At 43.5% G+C, this 25665-nt stretch overlaps 1 long non-coding RNA gene across 2 annotated transcripts in view; it reads right to left on the bottom strand.

Moving 5' to 3' along the window:
• LOC133367260 (uncharacterized) overlaps positions 1-25350 on the bottom strand; it is a 37333-nt gene extending 11983 nt beyond the window's left edge. Inside the window, exons 1-4 of one of the 2 annotated variants that reach the window (XR_009758555.1) lie at positions 25129-25350; positions 14306-14343; positions 11417-11659; positions 8787-8840 (exon numbers count right to left, since the gene is read on the bottom strand). This is a non-coding gene — a long non-coding RNA (uncharacterized LOC133367260). Of the gene's footprint in view, positions 1-8786; positions 8841-11416; positions 11660-14305; positions 20041-25128 lie in introns of those variants that run through there. The other variant, XR_009758554.1, reaches the window with a different exon arrangement.
• Between the last annotated feature and the right edge of the window lie 315 nt (positions 25351-25665).

The raw sequence follows: 25665 nt of genomic DNA, 5'->3' as shown, positions 1-25665 counted from the left end.
GGGCTGCATTCTTTCTGGATTGGTGCGGCTACGGCCGCAGCCCTCATGGGCATGAGTGTTAGCGATATACAGGCGATTGGAAGATGGCGTTCCAATGCATTCAAATCTTATGTCAGGCCTTAATAATAAGGTTTTGTTTTTGTTTCCCTAGGTTTGCTAAGCATCCCTATTCCCGTGAGGATCATCTTGTGTGGCCACTCAATTTTGTTTTGGGCTCATCGGAGGGCTTCTTCGTCTGCTCCTGGGACCCAGATGCAGCTTTCGGCTACCACTACAGTTCACTGGGTAGCCCGGAGGGGCATGTTATGGGACGCGTTTTTGCCTTCTGTGTGCCGTATTATGTCTTATATGGATCGGCCACATATATTATTGATCCATTTAGGGGAAAATGATTTGGTGCAGCGTCCAGGTGTGGACCTGCTTGTTAAGGTCACTCACGATCTCACGTGGCTTATTAATTCATATCCACGCCTTATAATTGTGTGGTCAGATATGCTTGTTAGAAGGGTGTGGAGGGGTGCTATTCATCCCAACAGGATCGATAGATCTCGGAAATGGGTGAATAGGAAGATCAGGGCTCTTGTCCTGTCGCTTGGGGGAGCATTCATTCCCCACAACAGGATTAGGTTCCATGCCCCACATTTGTTTCGTGGGGATGGTGTTCATCTTTCAGACCAGGGGTGTGATTTGTATTTGGAGGATATTATGAAGGGTTTAAGGGTTTTGTTGTCTTCGTTGGGTGGAGTGGACCAAGCTTGAGCTGATCCCCTCTTGTGGCATAGAATTCGGGCAGGTGAGGTATATAGGGGGATTATATATTTAGGCGGTTAAGGCATCATAAAAGGAGCACTTCCCGGGGAACCATCAGGGTTCATCTCTGGTGGGGATCTGGGTGGTGTCCTTATGGGACCGGCTTGCGCATCATGGTGAACGCCTGTACGGCAGGGCCATGGTGTGGAGGTTGGAACCACGCGCATGGCTCCAAGAGCAAGGAGTGAGGATTTTACAAACGTCCTTCACTCTGGAGTTATGCAATAATGAGAATTAATGCCTTTTGAAGGTGGGAGTGTAGTCCCACATAGTTAGGATTAGCCTCACCTGCCCAAAGTAATTATATTTGAATGATTGGCTGTCTTGCTTTGGATTTAGTATATTATATTTAATAAATATAACATTATTCCAATCTTGTGTCACGAGTCTTCCTTGTGTGGTGGCAATGGTGAAGTGAGGCTGTATCTAACCTTATCCCTCGTTCTTATCTGTCAAAAAGCCTGTTGATGGAATTGTAGCTTTAAAATAATAAAAAAAGATTCCATGATGTCCACAACAGGCAATTGTTCTAGTGCCCACAACAGAGTTAAAGAAAGCTGCACCAGGATTCTTCCTTGCAACCTTTTTGCTTCTTAAATGTACAAGATTCGTCTTCCTAGAAAAGCATCTTTCCCAGGTATCAAAAAGACTTTTCTCCTCTGGCTTTTTGGATTTATCTCCTGTTGATCCCACTAAAACCAAGATTTTTACAGCCAAGAGAAAAACTGGAACTGCTATGGCCACTTTGTCCTCATTTAGAAGGCAATAAAACATGGGAAGGGAAGGTGAATGAAGCTTTAATTCTTCATTACCCAATTCTTTTCCTTCTGACAAGCTGATTTCAGAAACCGGGATCTGACTGAGGGTGCATGAAGACTGGTGTTCATTTAATTTAATTTAATTTCACTTTTGTCCTTTGCCGCCTTAAGCCACAACGGGACGCATCCAGGCCAGCCACTGAATATACGACGCTGCCTTATGCTGCATCAGAACGTTGGTCTGTCTAGCCCAGGGTTGCCTGTTCTGAAGGCAAAGGTTCCCCAAGTATTCTGGCAGAAAGCCCCCTCAACTCTGCTGCCTGAGGTCCTTTTAACCACAGAGGCCATGGACCATCTACGGACAAAGACTGTACTCTGCTGTTGAATGATGAGTCTGACTTATTATTTATATATTGGATTTATATCCCGCCCTTCCTCCCAAAAGAACCCAGGTTGGCAAACATAAAAACCAAACAATTTAACAAGAGGGGGGAGGCATTTTAAAACATTCTAAAATCACAATTGAAACATTTAAAGCAGAAAATGCCATGAACATGTACAGAATGTCTTTCACCTATTCCTGAGTCACCATAACCAATTCTTCCAACCTAGGATTAGGCTGGAGATAGTTTCCCAAGGCAAATCAGGCACACTTGAGCCTTGGTACCTCTTCTCATAAAGCACTGCACACTCTGTGCACTAAATCACTCTCAGATAACTATATTAGCATAAGGTCCCTACTCTACAATATGTTTAGCATCATAGTTAATCCAGCCCTAAACACATTTGCTCTGCCCAGCTTTTGCTGCATTTTGAAATATCTGTTTTCTGAAGTCAGGCTCTATATTTACCAAACTAAAAACCCAATCTAGAAGAAAGCATGTGTCATGTCCTGTGGACTTTGGCAGGAAAGCTGCATTTTTAAATAAAAGGGGGGAGGAAGCTAACTAGCATCAATTAATCTTCACAAGGTCACAGTTTACATAATTTTAATTAACTTCCATTGTGTGTTGATGCTCACTTCCCAAATAGAAATACATTAAAACACTTATTAAATAACTTTGTAGGTATGCTGCGAGAGAATGCTAAGCAGAGACCAAGTTGGATTGTCTCCTTAAGCATTCCTGATGACTGGCGGTACATTTGTGCTTAATGTTTTGGGGTTGTGATGAGAAATCTCTCATTGGATTGTTCCCAAATCCTTTCCATTTACCAAAAAGAAAAAAGAGAAAGAAACCAGCAGGGTTTGAAATACATTGGGTCCATTGTGTTATGTCATAAATTAATGCCCTGCTATCAGATTGAGCACTGCTTCCCTTTCCTTTTGTGATCATTGTGAGAGAGAAAACACAAATATATTTCAGCCTTTGCTCAAAGGGCAATTATTTGTTAGCAGCAGGTAGCTCACTAAACAGGATTCATTCATTCATTCATTCATTCATTCATTCATTCATTCATTCATTCATTCATGTATGTTTATCAATGTTAAGCTGGCATAATATTGAGTTTAATTAAATTTAAAATTAAGACTGCTCTGAAATAGTATTATCTTGTTTGTTTATTAAATGTATATAGCCAAAGGCTGTTACAAAAGCAAAACATAAAACATAACTATACACAAGACTAAAATAAAACAAGCAATAAGTAAAAGTTTGCAACAATGGAGCAAATGTATAGGAAGGAAAAAAGAAGGAATCTACATAGACCTACATGTACTACCTCACATTTGGTTATCTATTTTAAAATGTTATTAAAATTCTAAACCCTATCCTAAGTACAAATACTAGTTTGGACTCTGATTTGGCACTTTGGGAAATAGCCTTCCTCAGTCTGAGGTGCTTCATAGGATGCCCAGGTTAGCTCAGGGTCTGTTTAGTTTCGCTGCCCCCCCCCCATTCAATGTTCAGAAATAAAAAATTGGCTATAACCCCTTTTCCTTTTGACAAAAGTGGATAAAATTTGCAGACATAGTATCCACCCCTCTAGTGGGGACAGCCTGCCAAAATATATATAGGTCCAGGGACTTTTGTGCAAGACACTTTTACATATTTTTTTAAAGGAAACATTTTTTTATTTTGGAGTGGAGTTAGATTCAATTTCCAGGCACAGTCACCCCTTCTGAGATCCTGAACTGAGCCAAATTTCAGAAAGATAGCTGCAGTGGTGGATTAAAGAAAGGAACACTAAATCTTCCTTAGCATTATGTGGGCAATTGGTTGGAAAACTGCAGAGATGAGAGAGGTGCCCGTGGATACAAAACCTGCCAAATTGCAGGCAAATAGGTCCAGGGGCTTTTGTTCTAGTCACCTTCAAAATTGACTTGGTGGGGAAGAACTAAAAGTGATTTGCTTTCTGGGTACATAATAGGAAGCTGCTTTATTCTGAGTCAGACCATTGGTCCATATAGCTCAGTATTGTCTACACTGAATGTCTGTGGCTCCCAGGCTTTTCAGACATAACATTCACAGTCCTGGAGATGTCAGGGATTGAAACTGGGACCTTCTACATGGAAAGTAATTGCTCTATCACTGAGCTACAGCCATAAAATTATTGCTTCTGATTACAAGCTTGTCCTGTCAGTCACATCAGAGCTTTTCCTCTGCCTCCTCATCCTGGCATTTTCCTTAAGATTAGAAATACAGGTTTTGCTCTTGCAAAGCTGCTTCTTCCCCCAAAGCATTGGGAATGGACAGCATGGGTAAAACCATTCCTTTGGTTACAAACTAGAATTATCAGTCACAAAGCAGCTTCCCCCACCCCCAATACTGGCATTTTTCTTAAGTTAGAGACATTTTACAAAGCTGCCCCCTCTTTTCCCCACACCCTGCCACTTTCCTTTTATGGTAAGCTTACTTAGTTTCACTTTTAGTAAATGCTTGTCTGCAGCGTGTTTTTGCTGCCTGGATTGCCCAGGTGCCTTGAAGCACTTCAGGGATCCATGCTTAAGTTTGTGCAGCCTCAAACAGATCCCATTTTGTCTCAGGATTTGGGATTTATCTGATTCTGATGCACACCACTAATAAGTACTCCCACAGTGGCTAAGAATAAAAACAGTAAAAATCACACACAGCACAACAAAATTAAATTTAAAATTAAATGAAAATGGCCCATGTTATAAAATATGAGCTTCATAACAGAATTAAATTCATAGCACCAGTTAAAATCAAGTTCAGCTAATGTTTTAAGAGGCCTAGGAAATTAAAAAGGCCTTTGCCTGATGCTGAAAGGATGCAAGAAGGCACCAGATGAGAGTACTCCATAAACAGAGTGCCACAGTCAAGAAGGCACACTCTCACTAGTCACCATCTACACTTGGAGAAGGGTCTCTGATTAACTGATGACTGGTAACCTCAATGCATAGGTAGTTGCATGTTGGAAAAGGGAGGCAGGTCCCCAGGTCCCAAACCATGCAGGGCTTTAAAACGGTGCTCAGAAATGTCCAGCAGCCAAGGAAGATGCTTCAAGGCTGGTGAGCGATGTTCCCTAGGGTTAACCCCAGTTAGCAGTCTAGCAGCTATGTTTTCTAAACTCACCAAAGTCTTTGAAGACAGTCACACACATAACACAGCCAGTTCAGAACACAGCACCTAGGTCTAAATGTAATTTATTTATTTATTTATTGTATTTATATACCACCCCATAGCGGAAGCTCTCTGGGTGGTTTACAATAACTAAAAACATTAAAAACAAATATGCAAATTTAAAAACACATCTTTTAAAAACAATTTAAAACACAATTTAAAACAATTTGCTGGTCTGAACATATGTAATAGATCATCAATAGTTATTCCTATGGATCATCAACCATACGTTTCTGTGTGCAATTCAAGCTGCTTGTTTTGACCCTTTAAAGCCCTAAATGACTTGGACCCAGGCTACTTATTTACTATTTACTAATATTTATATGCAACCAAGCAAGCAAAGAAATAGATAGGATGAACTCTAAGGAGAAATGATCTGATCCAGCAAGGCAAAGCCAAGTGTGCTGCTGGTTTGGATGCTGCACTGTGGTGCTCATGCAGTCCCCACTGAAATTGAAGCAACAGTCTGATCAACAATGAGGATTTGCATCCCCATCAGGAGGAGCCATAAGCTGCAAGCAACAAAGTACAGTGAGAGTTTGGCTTAGGACTGAAGGATCTTGTGCCACATTTGGCTGAAGACACCTGTTCATGCCACCCCACACGCAGCCCACTGCTACTTGTCTGAGATGGTGCCCGAGCTATCTAAATGCCACACACTGGAGCAGAAGGGACTGCTCATCCCGGAAGCCACAGCATTTCTGGCTCACCCCAGGTAAGGGGGGAATGCGAAGAGGGAGCCGGCAGGAGGCCTTCCTGTGGGAGTGAGCTGTTCAGAGAGTGAAATGTTAAAACTGCAACTTGAAAATTGATCTTTGCAGTGCACCCTGAAAAGCAGGCAATGTTCCCATTGCCTAGCTACCCAGCTGTCATTACACCCACATGTTTTTCTTTCAACTCACAGCCCCCCTTTCATTAAAGGGCCCATAAGAATCCCATTTTATTTGCTACTCTTTGGCGATGCACTTACACACACACACACACACACACACACACACACACACAAAGAGAGCAACCCTCTGGCTCCCCTTTCTACAGCATCAAGTGGTGTAGTGTTCCTACAAATTGGCATGCAAGCAACAAACATATGATCTGCAGTGGCACGGAACATGATCAGCCTTCAGTGTCATGACACCTCTCCCCTTGTAGTAATGTGGCCCATCTGAAGTTGGGTGGTAAGTGTAACACCAGCAGACAAGCATTTACCTAAGTTTTTACATTACATTAATTCAGAGTGTGCAACCCAGGAACCCAGTTTCTTTATGTAAACACATAAACACACACACACACACCCCTTTCCATTGTAATAATTGTATGCATTTCCTCCCCAATCCCCAGTTGTTGCCAGGCCCTGTAATGGTGAAGAAGAATGGATGGATGGATGTAGCCTGTTATGTATGTATGTATGTAAGTGATATACTGAGCACAGGGCCTGGAAAATGCTTTGCACAGCAGTTGCAAAGTGCCTGGCAATGAGCCGGTTGTCAGGTGCTTAGGAGGTGCTCTAGAAGGACCTTTTTGTGGACACTGCTGATTGGTGGTGCCTGCAAAGTTCCTTTCATCCAATCCCTGCCTTTACCTGCCCTTTAGCTGACATATATTTCAGGTGTAGGACAGGTAAAGCTGTGGCTTGTCCAACATAGCCTGGTGGGCCAGATTAGGCCCGTGGGCTCATGGCTCCCCACTCATAATGTAGGGAAACAGGAAATCAGTTGAGACACGGAGAGGGGAGAGACAGAATGATGTGCAGAGTACAGAATTCCTTCTGTCTGACTGGTGGAGGCATCTACATACATCACATCTGGTTTCTAGGTAAATGATGGTGTTTATCAGAGACCAGAAATCAGATTCTTCTTCATCGGGTGATGGAGGTGAGGATCTGAACTTGAAGGCCAGCCCCAAGCAAGGCCAGCCCCAAGCAAGGCCAGCCCCAGAAGCACTACTATCGGATGAACCTACTGGGACAGGGGTCCCCCAGCCCGAGAATGTGGCACTGCTAACCTCTGACCCAGAGGACTCCACTGTAGAAGACCCAGGAGAAGCTGAGGCTTCCCTGATCCGTTGCAGCAGGAGTTTACTGGAGAAGACTGGACCCCTTTAAGTCAAGCAGCAGTTTGCAGCCCAGGAGGTGCTAGCAATCAGGCTGTACCTGCTGCTACTACCATATAAGGGTTCAGTATTATCCTTGCTAGAGCAATTTCAGAGCTCTGTTTCCCAGAGCACAGCCTGAGCCTTGTCCCATTTAGGGATGTGCTAGAATTCCACCCAATCTAGACTTGGTTCCGAATTTTCCATTAATTTGCTTATTCTCAATCGCTGAGGATCATATTTTAATGTAATGAAGTTCTGTGGCTATTTTGGAACATGGACTTTTAAAAAAAATCTGCCTCTAAAACATCAGTTGTGAGAATGATAATTTATTGATATTTCCTTTTAAAATATCGATATTAATATTGATCCCTTATATATCCAGTCGATTACTGTGCTCTGCAGGTGAAGGCCTCCTGTGGATACCATCAGGAGGTTTGTTCCGCACAACGTAGGAAGTGGACCTTTAGTGTAGTGGCATCGACCCTTTGGAATTCCCTCCCCTTAAATATTAGACAGGCGCAGCAAGGGTATGGGAAGTGTACAGGATGGGCAGAATATAGTACAGGTAGTATCATGAAAGACACACCAGTCAGGAAACTAGACAAGAGCTTTCTTGTCTCTCTTAAACAAGAACAGAACAGCTACAGGGAAATCCTCGCTCCAGCCAGCCACAATTAAGTTCAATGACACTACCTAGTGAATATGCTATATAATGGCAATATCCACACTGAGAAGATACGTTTTGCTTAAGGAGACCAGTATGACTAAGGCCTAGCTCAGCCTGGTTCCCGAAGCATCCTTCCCTCTATTCTCCTATTCTGTGACTCTATGCTGAACATCAAGAAAAACTTCTTAACTGTTAGAATGGTATGCAAAAGAACCAATTACCTAGGAAGGTGGTGGGCTCTCCAACACTGGAGGCATTCAAGAGGCAGCTGGACAGCCACCTGTTGGGTATGCTTTAAGTTGGATTCCTGCAATGAGCAGGAGGTTGGACTCGATGGCCTTATAGGCCCCTTCTAACTCTACTATTCTATGATTCTATTTCCTCTGTCTCTGGGAATAGGGCATGCATGGGACTCACTTGATTTCTCATCAACTGGTGACTCAAACCTGAATGTGTGAAATGACTGGCTCCCATTGAAAAACATGAACTAGCCTAACACGACAGTAACATTCATACAGGGAGACTGCTCTCCACATAATCTGTTTTTTAAAAACCACTAGCCACTAGAAAGGGGCAGATTCTAGCAAGCCAATGCTAAACGCAAAACAGTTGTGCTTTGCTAATCCAAAGCCTATTTTGCTGTTCAGTGACTAATTCCACCACAGTGTGGTCTGCTCTGGGGACAGGAAAGGCCGTTCTCCAGCCTCAAGGTGCAGGCACACCCATCATCAACAGACCCAGCCATCAGCCCATGCTTCTCTGTTATTGTCTTGTGATCGCCTGAGGGGAACTCAAAAGCCAGGCATGGTTCCTTTGGGGTACCAAAGCTAGAATTTAGCATACCCTCCTTGGTGGTTCTGCATACATTCCATAACACACCTGTTAGAGAACTAATACCTCAGTGCTCTGGAGGATGAGAGATGGGATCTGTCCCTGCAAGCAGAAGATGCCATGAAGTTAGAGATGCCGCTGATTGATATTTTAATGGACTTTTCAAATGTCAAGAGCTCAGTCAGTACCAAATAGCAAACATACAAAAAGGATCATTTTCTGTAAAGGCATCACTGTGTTTCCAAGCCAAGTTCAATTAGTGTTACCTCCAGTATAAAAAAAATGTATTTAAAATGAGCTTCAAAGGTAGTTTGTTTGTTAGAAATGAGCTATTTGATTGGTTATCCCCACTCTGAAAACGATTGCTCTGTAAGATAAGATCCAATAACAACTATGTGTTCATGTGTCTGTGATTATACTTGGCCATGGTGAACAGACCGTCCATAATTTTCCATGAATACTTCAGGCATGGTCATGGGACAGAGACTGCCTTGGTTGCCCTGTTTGATGACCTATGCTGGGCAAGAGACAGGGGGAGTGCTGCTGGACCTCTTGGTGGCTTTCAGTACCATCAACCATGGTATCCTTCTGGGCCTTCTAGCTGGGATGGGATTGGGAGGCACCGTTTTACAGTGGCTCCAGTCCTATGTGATGGAGAAGTCCCAGAAAGTTGTACTGGGAGACTACTGCTCAACACACATACCTTTGGCCATTGGCCTACAGGTCCTGCAGGGTTCCATTCTGTCTCCTATACTCTTTACCAACTATATGAAATCACTGGGAGATGTCATCCAGAGATTTGGAGTTCAATGCCATCAATATGCTGATGACACACCATTCTATCTCTCCCTACCACCTGATCGCAGGAAGGGAGTGTTCATCCTAAACCACTGCCTGGAGGCTGTGAAGGGTTGGATGTGGCTAACAAACTGAAACTTAATCCAGACAAGATGGAAGTGTTGCTGGTCTAGGGGGAACTGTGCCAGGGATAGGGCTGCAACCTGTTCTGGATGGGGTCGCACTCCTCTTGAAGGAGCAGGTCCACAGTTTGGGAGTACTCTTGGATCCTGCCCTGCTGTGGTAGCAGGAGTGCTTTTTGCCAACTCAAACTGGTCTACCAGCTGTGCCCATTCCTGGAAGCAGATGACCTGACCACAGTGACACATGCATTGGTGACATCGAAGCTTGATTACTGTAATGCATTCTACGTGGGGCTGCCTTTGAAAACGGTTCAGAAATTGCAGTTGGTTCAAAATGTAGCAGCCAGAATGTCAACTGGATCACGGCACAGGGAGCCATGCTTTATTGACTCCACTGGCTCCTAGATTGTTTCTGGGCCCAATTCAAAGCGCTGGTTCTCACCTTTAAAACCCTAAACAGCCGTGGACTAATGTACCTGAGGGACCGTTTACACCCATATGTACCTGCCAGTGATTTAAGATCAGCTGCCTCTGGTATCCTCTGCGTGCCTGGAATGAAAGATGTCTGACTGGCAGGCACACGAGAGAGAGCCTTTCCAGCTGTAGCCCCCAAACTCTGGAATAGCCTATTCCAAGAAGCCCGCTTTGCTCCCTCCCTGTTGGTTTTCTGGAGACTTCTGAAAACCATCTTGTTCTGCAGAGACTTTGGGAGGGACTGAAGATAGAGCCTGCAACTGATTTTATCCTCTCCCTTTTTTGTTTTTACCTCTTTCGTCCCTTTTAATATCACCCCCTGTATTTCTTAATTGTATTTTATGTATTTTTATCTATGTTTATGTTTTTGTGATTTTATTGGGCATGATTTTATTGTGAGCTGCCCTGAGTTCCCTATTGTAGGGTAGAAGGGGAGGATAGAAATGTTTTAAATAAATAAATAAAATGCCAGTTGCTAGAAATCTCAGGAGGGGAGAGTGCTCTTGAGCTCAGGTCCTGCTTGTGGGCTTCCCTCAGGCACCTGGTTGACCACTGTGAGAACAGGGTGCCGGGCTGGGTGGGCCATTGGCCTGACCCAGCAGGCTCTTCTTATGTTCTTATAGGTCAAAAGATGGCACCCCTTTGTCAGGTCATATCTAAGTGACTAGTACTGACTAGTACAGAGACAACAGACAGTATGATAAATTCTGATGCTCTGTGTGTCAGAGTATTCAGATAGTGCACATATAATGACATCACTGGTATTTCATGGAGTTGCAGTAAGTCAACTGAGGGTGTTTTTTTTAAAAAAAACCCACTTTATCATAATATTCTCAGACAGGTACCAAAAACAAATCAATGGTGAGGGACCTACATCTATCACAACTTTCAGAAAAACCCTCTGCTAATATCAGGGCAAAGGAGGCTGCTCTAATTGCCTGGCTTCCTGCTGCAGCTTACATCCACCTGAAGCCATACAGTGACATTAAAATAGATTTTCACCCTTTTGCTCAATGCATCATCGGTGGCTAGGAAAATAAATCAACCCTTCAACTGAATGTTGTTAATGACAACTGAAGTGATCCTACAGAAAGGTCAGCTCTATGCAATGCTATTGCTCCCCCCACCTCCCTGCATTTTAAGGATCCTTAGGCCCTGATTCACAGGAGTCCATGCACCAGAATCACAGGCTCTGGTCAAAGAGTGGGTGTTCACATCAGTGTCCTGAGACAGTCTTCTGCTCTTCTGTACCAATAAGGAAATAAATAGATAAAATGTATTTACCCATTAACTCCAAATACTGTGGTTGCATCCACTGCAGCTGTACCACTCGTGCAAGCTGTCTTCTGCTTGCACAACACATTCTCCTCCTTCTCTTGTCTCCCCTGCAGCCCCCTGCACACCTGAGGGCATTTTTTAAGGAATTCTTGCTGGGTGTCCATTTTTTCCATTCAAATGGCCAGCACACGGAAGCTGCCATGCCACATACAAGCCCTGCCGTTTGGACTGAGGCAAATGTGGCTCAGACTAAAAAACAATACAAAACAGAGTGAATACAGCTTTGAAAATCCATTTACACAAGTAACTAGCCTAGCAAAAATTTTACTAGCCTGCCCATTATTATTATAATTGTAATCTCTAAAACTCTCATTTCAGAACTTGGAAAAATTGGTTTACAGCCGATGATTCATGCCCTGCTGTAGCAGAATTCTTATGAAAAAAGATACAGAGAGTCAGACATTAAAGTGTACAGGAAGAGTGATTTTCTTAAGACTTTTTCAGGAAGGCTGGTGGTTTTTAAGAACCCTAAGAATTATTGTGTCATGTGCCCCTATGTTCTGCTGTTTCTCTTCAATTACACTAAAATTTCATATGATACCTCTAGTCGGTTTCAGTGACTTCCAAGCTGAATTTGTGTTCTTGGTTCATTGATTAAATTGGATGTGTCCATTTGTGTCCACTGGGTGTCTAAAAGCTAGTATTGGGTGTCCATTTGGACACACAACTATTACTTTAAAAATGCCTTGGCACACCCTCAAAATCTGCTCCAGAGGGTTGGGGGACTCTTTGGAGCAGATTTTTGGGGCGAGGAGAGGAAGAGGAAGCCCCATTGCACAAGCAGACCTCTGCTTGCACAGCATTGGATACCACCCTGTGCCTGACATACATTGTGCAAGGTATATAATCTTGATGACCTTCAGCATCTTCTCATCTCTGCCTCTTCCCACCATAGCATATAATGTTTTTTATTCCTGGGGCTTATATCCCTCCTGCGCCTTCCTACAATACCTGCAGCATAGCCTAAGCCTGAGTGAGATCTATCCGACATATGCCTGCCATGGCAGCCAAGTTACTGCTATTCTTTGTCATTGAATTGGGAGGCAACATCAGAGCTGCTGAACCCATTCAAGTTATGGAACCATGAAAAGCAGAAGATCTGGAGTTGGCCATTGTATGAACTGGCTGTTTCTCCATGTTGTGCCCTGGAGTATCCACACAGTAGCCATCTCCCATACCTCACTCAGGTTGCTGTCCCATCCTAAGAGCCCCTCAAATGTAGAGTCCTGATAGTATTCTTTAAGGGAGCAACATGTTCTCCTGTATGGTATCTGTGCAGAAATCTGACAGTGTAGTTGAGAATGGGGTCATCTCAGCTGTAAATTTTTTTTATCGCAAGACAGAAGCCTCTTGTAAGGCTTCCTTTAGCTCTTTTCCAGAATGGAGTCCATCTACAATATGCAGATTTCGTGTAGATTTGACTGTGAAAATTTGTTTTCTCGTTACTCATTCCAGGGTGATCCCAGCCAGCCAAGGGCACAAAGCACTAGCAATGCTATTTTCTTACAGATGGGGTATAAATTCATACAGCCAATGTGACTCAGGGGTTAGAACTGGGGAACTTGTGGTTGGACTCCAATGCCCATTAGCTTCCTCCACCATGGCCAATAGTTAGAGTGATAGGAGTTGGAGTCCAACAATATCTGAAGGGCCGCCGATTCCCCATCCCCAGGTTAGAATACCAAAGTAGGACCAGGGAGACTCTGGTCCAATTCCCCAGTCAGCCATGAAGCTTAGTAGGGGACCTTGGGCCAGTCACTATCTTTCAGCCTATCCTACCTCGCAGGGTTGTTGTGAAGATAAAATGGTGAAAACCCATATGGACAGTACCCTGGCCTCCTTGGAGGAAAGGCAGGATGAAGAGATAGTAAGTAAATAAAAGAAACTTTCCATTCTTGTTTCAATGGCACGAAGGGAAAATGAGTGCTATTAACAAGAGAGCATAGTGAAAGTACATTAGAAATATATTTCTCAGCTGGTACATGGGGGAGGTTAGAGGTAACATTCCTGCTAATCAACTGAGATAACGCTTTAGGGAATCTAAGACATTGTGAGATTTTGAAGAAAGTGCTTTGAGTGCCCTGGGTAGAGCCTTTGGTAATACATTATGATGAATAGTTAATAACTGGGCACTTATAATAAATGGAAATACACTCTTCAGTGTAAAGTGTTCCATTGGTTGCAAAGAATTCATTGTTCTCTTTTTGCCATTTCCCCAACCTCAGAGCTCTGTATTTCCCTACTGAAATATCACGTGATGTGCAGAAATATCACATGATGCACAGAAGGTGCTGTTGGGGACAGGGCATCTGCTGCATAGCCGACATGCAAGCAACCAATGCATCTACTTTGCTTAGTAGGGGAAGGGATGAAGCTGGTCTTCCACTGCACCTGTCAGATGAACCTGGCTTCATTTTCACTTTCTACTGTTTTCCTTTAGGGATGCTCAAGGTTTTTTTGGGGGGGAGATCCTATTGTAGTTAATGTGAACTGGCATGCTTTGCATTTCCTAGACTAATGCGCAGATCAAAACCCAGTTATCCATCAGTATTTGCCGTTCTCCAAATTGCAATTCAGTTCTCAGCTCAGAAAACGTACCAAACTGCATATAGAAATGTGTACAACAAAACATCTTTTAAAATAAAATGCATGTGGAGAAAAATACATAACAAATAATGCAAATTTTATGCAGTTTTTTTAAAAAAATGCTGATTGATGCTTTAAAAATGCTGATTGATGCAAAAAAGGAATGAAATGAGTCACAGACCAGAAATAACCTGATCCCTCCATTTCTATATTATTTGTCCTTCTCCAAACCCCACAATACATTGCTACCTCAAGGCACATCCAGGACCTCCATCTTGTCAGGTAATCTGAAAAACAACAACACCTCTTTAGAGTAATGTGTGTCTTAACTTAATGTCTTAATTCAATTGCACTTTCAAAGTTATTGTATTCAAACAGAATAAAAAGCCATTCTATGTCTGGTAACCAAATGTTAATCCATTTCTCACCATGTTAGTTAGAGACCTGTTTCAGTTAGTTAGTTAGAGACCTGTTAATTAGAGACCTGTTTCAGCAAAGTTACAAAGAGTCTTGTGGCACCCTAAAGGCTAATACATTTATTGTGGCATAAGCCTTTGTAGACTAGAGTCCATCAGATGCATGCAGTGCAGTTGGGAAGTATATATAGACATGAGTATAAAGAAGACACGTAAAGTTGGCGTTAAATGACAACGAGATGCAAAACGTATGGTCTGTGTGACAATACATGGAGAGAATTATCAAGGCACCTCTTAATAAATTCTTGTAGTTGGATGTCTATTAATCAGCCAGAGGAAGGGGCAGCAAAGATTAATTTTGAGATCTTTTTGAGACCAGATCCAGGAACCCCCATCCTTGGAGGTTAGGTGTGTGGCTACCGAAGAGAGGGTCTTATTTGTGGTGGCACCCAAACTAGGGAATTCCCTCCCCAGGTATGTCCACCTGCCATCTTCATTACCATCTTTGAAGTACCAGGCAAAAGGCATTTTACTATATGTGCCTACTTTTAATAATCTGATTTGCAGTTTTATCAGTTTGTTTGTAGCACTAGCTGCCAGCTCATTGGACTTGAGCTGTTTTCATTGATGTTATGTTTATCAATATTGTTTCATTATTTTGACTACAAGCTGCCTTGAGGTCAAATACTTTGAATTGATGTATAAATGCGTATCTTTACTGAGCAATTCTAAGTGTGTGGAGCCAACACAGCATCCAGCCAAATTTGGGGGGGGGGTTCCTTTCTTCCTAGCAATTTTTTTTGATTATTTTACCTCCCAATAACACCAGTGGGAGGGACAATACTTACCAGTGGCAGGTTGACATAGATTAGAGACCCGATCCATGGCTGTGCTTGGGGAACGAAGGAACTTTGGGATCTGATGGGTCCAACGGCACTCCTAACATGCATCCATCATGCTCCTGGAATGTCCTGCATCAATCCACACTGAATTTTCCACAAGCTTACCAGGGATTTCCAGATCGGACGTGATACCTGCAGAGCTCCTTTCCACTGGCAGAAGGAGACTCCTTCCAAACTCCCCTCTCTCCGCCAGCCTTGGGCTGGCATTAGGATTGCTCTGCTTTTTATCTATCTGTTTATTATTTAGGGTCATTTTACCCTGCCTCAAGGAAGCTTATAAAACAAAACAAAATCACATATAACTTGGAACTTTCTTCAACCACCGACAAGGAGGGGAAGAGCCAGATGGCAGTATGTCCCGGCCACACCAATGGCCGGTGGTGGTGATGGTCCCTGTCTCGCCTCATCCTCTGATGCTAATGGAGGGGGCCATGTTGACATCTCTGGCTGCATCAAAATGGTCACCAATGAGCACTCTTCTTGGAGGGAAGGCAGTTGGACCCAGCCAGGCCAATGGAAGGCCACAAATATATTTTTCTAAGTATAAGTCACCATTGACTACATTTTTAGTAACATTGTCTGAAATGGCATGGCAAAAGAGAGTGAATAGCTCCAGAGAAATGGTTACTAGTCTTATTGACGCTGTCTGTTGAAAATTCCTCAGGTGACTTACGTCTGTCACCTAATACTTTTTGCCTTCATCCCCAGCTGTTAAAATGAGCAGATGACCCTGGAAAACTGAGAAGGCTGTGGACAAACTCCCTTCAGATGTGAGGCTACATAGTCCACTGGGAAATGGGAAAAGAGGCATCAGGAAAAGATCTAATTCCAGTGAGTGTTGAATGCTACAGGAAACAAACAGCTATTCCAGACACGTTTTTAACATAAACTCTTCTTCGGGTGGAGAAAGGCTAGTAAGATGGGGGAGGGGAAAGCTGCCAAAAGCTTCTCAATTTTCTAAATGTCTTCCCTAAATAAGTTTAGCAATCAAAGTAATGTGAAAGCATGCCTGCAAGGCATATGGAGAGACCCAATTTTGCATTCACCTAGTAAATGTCCTGGGCATATTCTGGAAAGAGATTGCATTCATTCTGTGCTGTTAAAAATGAACTTACAAAAAGAAGCTTACAAAAGAGAAAAAGGTTGTCTGGGACTCTGAGGTTTAAACCTGAAATGTCGTGGTCTGAGGCCAGGACCAGTCGCTTATATACCCAGTCGATCACTGCACTCTGCAGGTGAGGGCCTCCTGCAGATACCATCTGATCAGGAGGTCTGTTCTGCACAACATAGGAAATGGACCTTTAGTGTGGCGGCACCTGCCCTGTGGAATTCCCTCCCCTTAAATATTAGACAGGCTCCATCTCTGTTATCTTCTCGGCACCTATTGAAGACCTTCCTCTTTCAACAAGCCTTTTACGTTCAGACCTTATCCCAGTCTGCTTCTGTGTTGGAATTGCTTTTAATATGTTTTTAAACTTTTTTTAAAAAAATAATGTTTTTTAAAATTTTTGTAAGATGTCTTCAAAGCTTTTAAATATGTTTTTAAAGTTGTTTTGTTTTAATGTATTTTAAAGTCTGTTTTTATGATGTTTTTAGGTGCTTTTAGTGCTTTTGTTTGCCGCCCTGGGCTCCTGCTGGGAGGAAGGACGGGATATAAATCAAATAATAAATAAATAATAAACAAATAGTGAGCTGATGTGGGATTTGTGTGTTCAGAGACGTAAATGCTAAGAGGGGCATGTAATACCATTCATTATTCTTGGTCAGCAGTATGAAGCCTCTGGATTGGACAGATCTGATGGTATATACTAGCAGCTTCACAGCAGACTCTTCCGACCTTCATCTGGATTACCAGGATAGTTGTATTTCCACCTCCAGCCACTGACCCCAGGCACCATGAGATGAAAAACACACCGAACAGGTTATGTTTATAATACCGAACATCCAACTCTTTGGAACAGCCCTGATCTACCCAGGGACTGATCTGGCCCAGATCCAGCCCATGAACCGATTTGGGGGCTTTGCAGAGTCATGCAGTCAGGATGGGTGGGGAGAAGGAGATGCACCATGCCATCCTCCCCCTCCTCCTCCCAGTAAGCAGCGGGAAGTGACTCACTTGCTGGGAGGTCAGGTAAGGCTTCTGCCCCACCACGTTGTCTGCTACTGGAACTTGTCTAATTTGTGCTTCCCAAGACAATGCCTGAGCCAAATACAACTATCCGTTGAAATGTGCGCTTCTCCATTTTTTGCAAGGCAAATCTCCAACCAAAAAAAGGTGTGCAAGATGGCATAGATTAGAGGAATTGTGAAGGGCAAGCTGCCCAATGCTATGGATGTTTACTTATACGTTTGTCTCACTGAATTCATGGGACTTAACTCTGCAGCAAGTGTGCATATATGATCATGTAGGGGTGAACTTATGCATATAAAGCTTCCTTCAAAGCTTTTTTTGCATAGAAAAACAGAAAAGCTGGTATGATGGGATTGGGTGTGGTGAGATGGATGATTTCCGTGAATCCCCTTGCCAGCCTCTGATTTGAGATCTCCAAAGGAAGAAACCTGCTCCACTGGTTATCCAACCGGTTTTCTTTGCATATGCTAATAGTTTAGCCAAGTTAGCCTGTGGATTAATGGCCTACTGAGTGGTCAATCTGCATACCCAAAGGGATGTGGCCAGGGGAGGTCCTGTGGCTATTGGAACTATTTTCAGGAGAGGGGCCCTCCCCCCCATCCTGGAGCCTAGGAGAGCCTTGTGTCTGTTAGTCTCATCTTGGGGGTGAAGCTGAAAAGACACTCAGAGAGGCCTGCTTCCGTACCATGGCTTGGGGTGCCTCCCTTCCAGCCTGAAGGAAAAGCAAGACCTGATGGTCTGTGAATGCTCTGAACCCTTCCATCTTAAGCGCAGGCTGGAATGTGTGTAAATAAAAAACACATTTCCTAAAAGTCACCACAGTCTCTGCTGACCTTCTTTCCCAGGAAACCAAACCCTGGGGAAGCGCAGGAACCCCTGACATTCTCACCACGCTCAGACATTAGGGTGGCATGCAAAAGCTGTATTTCAGCATCATAAAATAGCCAGAGGTTCTTTCTGACTGAGCAACTTGCGCCGTTGAATAGGAAAATGGTATTTCTGTTTAGAGTCTGCTTACCTGTTCCGCTGTACAAAGGGTCACAGTTGACTCTTCCAAGGCAACAACAGCTAGGCTCATATTTCCAGCAGCAACACATGAAGTGGGAGGAGCAGCAGCAGTGCCCTCCTTTAGGAGACCACACTGCATTCGCCAGGATGGGGATCGGGGTGGAGTCAGGTGGCAACAAGGATGAGGGATGGATGGGCAGTTCCCTTGAACTTGCTGCCACCCATCCCCGTCCTGGCGAATGCAGTGCTGCTGTCACCGGGAGGGCATTGCTGCCATTCAGCCCCCTCCCACTCGCCGCTGCTGCATTTTTCTCCCTCTGCATGTCCATAGTTTTGTAGTATTGCAACCCTTGGCACTTAAAAGATTAACCTGTGGAGATGTTATAAGTTATCCAGAAGGCTTTTTGTAAAATGACCACAGACTTCGACTTGTAAAATACCACTAGTCCCCTGAAAACTAAGTGGACAAGGTCTCTGTGACTTCTTTAACCTGCAATGTTAAGCGCATTAACGGATCACAGTTCAGGGAACAACTGAACCAAAGATCAGTTTGTCTAACGGTGCCTTCTAAGAGCTGGATCAAGCTGCTGAGAGTCAACCCTGAAGAAGCTGTACTGGAGCTCTGAAGAATGACCCCAAAGGGCATCGTAAATGTCCATGAATGATGGGACGTTTATTGCCAAAGGAATAAAGGATGCTGCTCCTAAGTCTCTCAATGACAACTTGTAGCCTCTCTCACTTAGTCCTCTAAGCTTCAGCAGGTTTTTTTTGGGTGGAGGGTGATTTCGTAATTCACTCTGGCAGAATGTTGCAAGCACACAAAAACTGCAACAGTTACTACCACCACTCTGCTTCAGATCAACAGTTTCTCAGCAATACTTACTCCTCCTTATCTAAATGTTTACTTACCAATCGACAAATCCTCTAACTAAATTAAGGATATCCTTGTGTGTATATACACACACATGCACACAAGATGTTAGTGGTGCAATTGTAATGGGAAACAAGCAAAAGCATAAAGAAACCAAGGATAAATCAAGGGGAAAATATGCTGGCATTTCTTCCCTCCTGGATGATTCCTGTGTCCTCAAATATTGTAGCTCTCTCTCTCTCTTCTTCCTGGTATAGGCACAGAATCAATACATCGTTCATGTCATGGTTTTGCTCATAGAGACCTTTTTTACCTTGCAATTTGGTTGCAGAATTGTGTCACCTTCTTGAAACCAGAAGGGAATCAGTGCAAACAGCTTTCTCCATGGCTGTGCAGCATGATCCCAAGCATATTTACTCAGAATGAAGTCCTAGTGTGTTCAGTGGGATTGACTGTCTAATAAGTCCCAGGGCACGGTCTGAAGGCACATAAGAATGCCGTCTTGCTGAAACTCTGCAAGCTCTGGGTCTGGTCAGTGCCTGGATTGGAGATCTCCTTGAAACCACATATATGTCAACTTGGGTTTCATGATGGAAGAAAGATGAGATATAAAAGTAAGCAGCTGTGGGCAGTGCTGCTCATCTGACCTCCAGTCACCCGTGTTGCAGCTGCATACCAGGACAGAGGGGCAAGATGGTGGTGAGGTTGGCAAAGTGCAAACTCACCAGCAGGAGCATCAGCCTGCCTCTGATCGTGTGCTTGCATTGTGCCAACCTCAGTACCATCTCACTCCTCCCTGTCCTGGTATGCAGCAGTGATGCAGACATCTGTAGGTGAGGTGAGCACCGCTGCCCACCCTCACTGTCCACTGTTGTAAGTAAGCAAATAAACAAGTGTGCACAGGATTTCATCCTTCATTAAGATTCTTGCAACTCTCCTGAAAATAATATTTAGGCAAGCCCTCTATCTTCTGCTGTACTGGCATTGTCATGGGGAATATCGTCCCACGGCAGGCTCTAGCTAGCTGCCTAAAGTAACACAATATTGCCCGGCATAGGGCAGATGTCAGCTATGGCAGTAATAGCAGGATGGAGGGAACAGTGTAGGGCTCAAATGCAAGTGTGACACCTGGGCAGAGCACTGCAGTGTCAAGTTCATGTTTGGGGCAACCAAAGCCTAAAGGGTGCCCAGAATTAGGTGCGTCTCCAAGGGAAAGGAGGAGGATATTCCACACCTGTGAAGCAGTCACAACAAACAGCTCTGTGCATGCTTTTGTTATGTGGGCCCAGGACCACTTCTGACATAACACAGAGGGTGGTATTGAGTAAAAAGGTTGAGCTAGAGGCATAAGGGTTAGCGTTGGTACAACAGGATATTCTCCTCTCCTTCCCCTGCACAGGACCCACACCATCCCCACATCTGCTCTGGAAGGTTGTGGAAAACCCCAGAAGAGATTGGGAGGGAGGAGAAGGGAAGATTGTTCTGTTGCCCAAAGAGAAATCCTTGTGCTGATAGAAAGGTCTGCTTAGTGCCACTTTGAATGCAACCGAGAGTGAGTCTATACAAATCAGCACCGCACAGACAATTTTTTCCTAAATGGAATCTATTATCAGCAGAACCCATCTTTTCTGTCAGATCCTGCTCAGACACTTAGCACCAGAAAAGCTATGAGGACAACCAATTAATTTAATGTTTGCACATGTGTAAAGTCAAAGGATCACATGAAAAAAAATACTGTATAGGCCATAGCTGAACAGGTCTGCTGAAAGTGGTGCATAAGAGAGTTTGACATTGGCCCTGCCAGCGGTGTTGGTGGTCTTTGGTGCTGGTGGAACAGAGGGGTCATAACTGATTTCCCATCATTCAGCAATGGGGGTTAAATCAACCATAGCCTTTAAGGTAGGGGTGGGGAAACCATGGCACTGCAGGTGTTGTTGGATTACCATCATTTCTGGTCTTTGGCCATGGTGGCCAAGACAGGTTGGAGTGCAACAACATCTAAAGGGTGACAGGTCCTCCTTCCTTGCTTTAAGCAAATGAAAGAGTCCAGACCAGTCCCCACCCTGACCATTCCACTGTGAAATTCCCTATGGCTCTACCCAATGTTGTCATGAACACCACAGAGACACTGAGAAGAGGCCCTGTGTGGGTGGATTATTATATAATCAGGAGACTACTTATCCAGTCATTTTGTTTGAGACAGAAGTCACACCAAACTAGGGCTAGGCGAGAAATTCCATTCAGATTCGGCTTGAAATGTGAATGATCAAATCCACACTTTCCAAAATGGTGTGAGAACAGAACCACAGCCATCCTTCAAAATTCACATGTATTCAAATTTTGCAATGCAGGTCACCAACCAAACAAGGTTTACACAAATGCATATGTCGGGGGAAAGTGTGCATAAAAATGAATATATGAGTGAAAGTAACACAAAAATGTGTTCTATGACAAGCAATTCCTTGCAAAAATGTGTACAGCAGTCAGAACTGCCTACAAAAATGTGATTATTAGGAGAAATTAGCACAAAAATGCTGAAGAATTTTCATGAGGATGTGTTTTTTTAAAAAAAATGCCAATCGCTGCAGCAATGTGGAGAACTGAATTTAAAATTGGAAAAATGAGAAACGGGAAGAACCGAAATGGACAGATCTTTCCATCCCTACACCAAAGGGACTGACTGAGCGGTTTCAACTTTAGTGTATCCCTAGCTGGGGATGGGTGAATCTGTCAGTTTCAGTTTCTCATTTTCCCAACTCTTCAGCTGCTTTTCTTTAAGTCCTCATGAAAATTAATCATCCTTTGAGTGAAAGTTTCTCCTAATGTAGCATTTTTGTATGCAATTTTGCAAAGCAATTTCTTTATATGCTGTTTTCACTAACACGTGCAATTTTATGCATACTTCACCCTAGCATACGCATTATTGTACACATTACTTGACCGGGGAACTGGGTCACATAATTTGGAGATATGCAGATTTTGAAGGATGGCTGTGTTTCAGTTCACGCATCATTTCTGAAAGTGCGAATTAGGTATGTTTGCCTTTAAATGGAAGCTGACTCTTATTTCTCCCCCATCTCTATCCCCACCCTATCTCTGCACAGCAAAGCAAAAAACTATAACTATAAACATGCCTGAACGTCTGTCTAGCATGTTCCCTCAGTTTGGTTCAGAGAACACACTTGTTTCTCTGCATGGGTTTAAGGACTGAGGCAACTGAGAGGTATTTTCCCAGGCAAGTCTGACAAAACTAATGATAGAAGGAAGGATAGCTTTAAAAACTGGAATCAGATTGAAGGTATTTCTTCCAGCAAGCGTATTGAGGGTCAGAGTGGCATATCTATTATTAACGAATTCTGATTGAACTTTGGGGGAAATAAGTATATAACGTGAAGAGGTACAAAGGAAATATTTATTCTCTTCCCACCTGCTCCCAAAACTGTACTTTGCCAAGATTTATTTATTTATTTGTCTTTGCCACATACTGAATCCAGATATTTCTGCCCTTGACTAAGCGTTCTCCATTCCCCTGTTTCCTCTGGTAATCCCAGAAGAAACTGAACAGAATAGTTCTGAAAAGAATAAATAAGGGAAGCAGAAAAATGAATTCCCTCCAGTTAATAAAAGGGTCATTCTATGCTCATAGATTGTGTGTATGTGTGTGTGGGTACCTTTACAAAAATATGCTGTACACTATGGCTGCATTTCCTGTATTGTAACTAAAAGAAGGAGAAAATAAATGTGCAATCAGGATGCAGCAAGCAGGAATTCTTAGATGTGTGCATAGCAAGTGTTTGGGGCAGTTGTACCTGTAGAATTTCTCCCTGAGCATTCACCACATGTTGCTGTACTGAGGGAACACAGTGTATTTTATGGTTGCATCAGGCCCAAAATCTTAGCAGCGTGCATAGCAAGTGTTTGGGTAAGCTGCACCTATGAAATTTCTGCTTGGACATTCACTACATTTTCTGGTAGGTGTGTTTTATGGATGTATCTGACAAAAAATCTTATTTATTTATGTCAACAAGTCCCAAGTGTTCTGATAAGCCAGACCTGTAGAATTCTAGGTTTCCTGTTAAATGCAGATATTAGCTGTGGAAGTATTCCAACTCATTTTTGGAATAAACTGCTCATCTAGAGTCTCTAAGTAGAGGGGCTTTCATTTTACATTTCTCTTTCCCTGACTCATGACTCTCCAAGTGTTTTTACTCATCTCCTGTAACATCTTCTCCCCTTCTCCTTTCACCACTTTTTCTCACCCCTCCTTTTATGTTCAGTTCAGTTTACTTTTTTAAAAAATATTTTATACTGGGGGTCTGTCCCTGCTTGCTTCGCTCACCAACCCCACCTACCGTGACCAATCCCCCCTTCCCTCCTGGGTCACCAAAGCCCTCCTCATCCTCATGGTTCATTGTAGCTCTCCCCCCATCCCCAGTCGCCTAAGCTCCCCTCCCCTTTCTGCCCCATCACCACCACAGGGTCACCAGAGCTCCCCTCCCTTCTCCCCCCACCCCAGGGATGCCAGAACTCCTCTCCCCTTCTCCCCACCACCACCCAGGGTGGCTCTTTTCCCTCAGAGGACAGAAACCTCCCTTCCCTGCCCCCCAAAACTTATCTGACTCTCAGACACATTTACTCACTGTGCAGGGAGTTGCTGGCATCAGGTCCAAGTGAAAGGCACCAGGCCAGCCAGGAGGTTCAATTCAACCCATCCCCACTCTACTTAATCTTTTCTCACAACAGGTGTGTACTCTGCATGTGTGGGGGACAGCCTTATGAATTCCCATTGATCATCATTGATCACAAAAATGCCTTTTTAAAATAAAAACTACAGGTTGCACAGCCATTAAACAAAAGCACACCCTAGACATTTCCCTTGACCTAACACAACAACCCATTTCTCAAAAGATACAGTGCAACCAGAGAAATCTTTCCTGAAAAACAACCCCAACCATCATCTATGAAACAAAAAACACACACCACCTGCCAACTACAGTCACTCCTCAAACATTTAACTCATTCACAAACACAAAACCAGACTGATATGTCCATCCCTACAGCTCCTCCTCCTCAAATCTCCAGCGAGAGCTCCCCACCCCACTCCCAAAATGTTTTCAGCCAACATCTCACAGTTCAGCTGTTTCTGGCTCTCTCCCTCTCTGATGTCCTGCCCTGACTTTTGCAGGACATCCAAAGGGCACAACAATGGAAAGCAGCCAGGCAGACCAGTTGATGCCTCCCTGATGTAGTGATGTAACTGAGGAAAAGGGAGGGGAGGGTCCAGATTTCAGAACTGAGCTTGGCAAAAACAAACGTATTTCCTAGCAGATATATAATAATTGCTGATCTGAGACAAAGGAAATTTCCCTGTTATTACATCACTGAGTAGTATACCATTGGATCACTCTTGTGACACATGCACAGGATTAGCCCTGAGAGTGATATGTACATATATAAATTTAGATAGAAAAGTTGATGCTCCTTTTTGACAAATGTGCACCTTTAGTCTACGCTGCAGCACGTATGGTAAATTGTTAGGTGGCATTTAGCTTTTCCCTTTTTTCACAGGGAGGCATGCAATGGGTGCATCAGTATGTTTAAAGCACTGCGAATATTCACATTTTTCTTCCAAGCCACTGCCACAGGGCAGACTCTTGTGTTCTTTAGGTTAAGTGAGCTTTGCTTAGATATATTTATTGGAAACCTCCAGCCCTAAACAGAAGTCAAGGAAAAGGAATGCTCACCTCAATGTCACTCCTTTGAGGCAACCATCATTGCACTAAAAACAAGAGGCATTGCTTTACTGCTGAGTTAATGTTCCCATTCATCAGACCTCAGAATGCTGGATTATGCTGCTGTGTTGTTTATGGCTCACCAAGATGCCATCATTCTCAAGGTGCTGTGTAAAAACAAGAGCAAGAAGCTTCCGCAGGGCAAATAGGACACAGATTTTATGAATGGCAGGACAGCCGGGACTCCTGTTTTATGATTCACAGATTACCCAACTGTAGCAAGGACTCCTAGACCTACACGTGATTTCAGTCAAGGTTTCAGCATCTATGTATTGCGACTACATCTGTGAGCAAAGGTGAGCTCTTCGCAAAGGGTTTATTTTCTATGAAAAAGGAACGCAGAGAAAGAAGTTTTTTGAGCTTTAATTTGTACAAAGCTTGCATGCCCTAACAGATGCCCATCAGTTTCTAAAAGGGACTGTTGTTCTTGGCAGGCAGACCAGTCAATTAGCTCTCCGCCACCAGTGTCAGGTGTGGCACCAGTGTCAG

This window comes from Rhineura floridana, chromosome 1, assembly GCF_030035675.1.
Source record: "Rhineura floridana isolate rRhiFlo1 chromosome 1, rRhiFlo1.hap2, whole genome shotgun sequence".
In the NCBI taxonomy this organism is placed as follows: Eukaryota; Metazoa; Chordata; class Lepidosauria; order Squamata; family Rhineuridae; genus Rhineura; species Rhineura floridana.
This window is presented reverse-complemented; position numbering and strand designations above follow the sequence as displayed.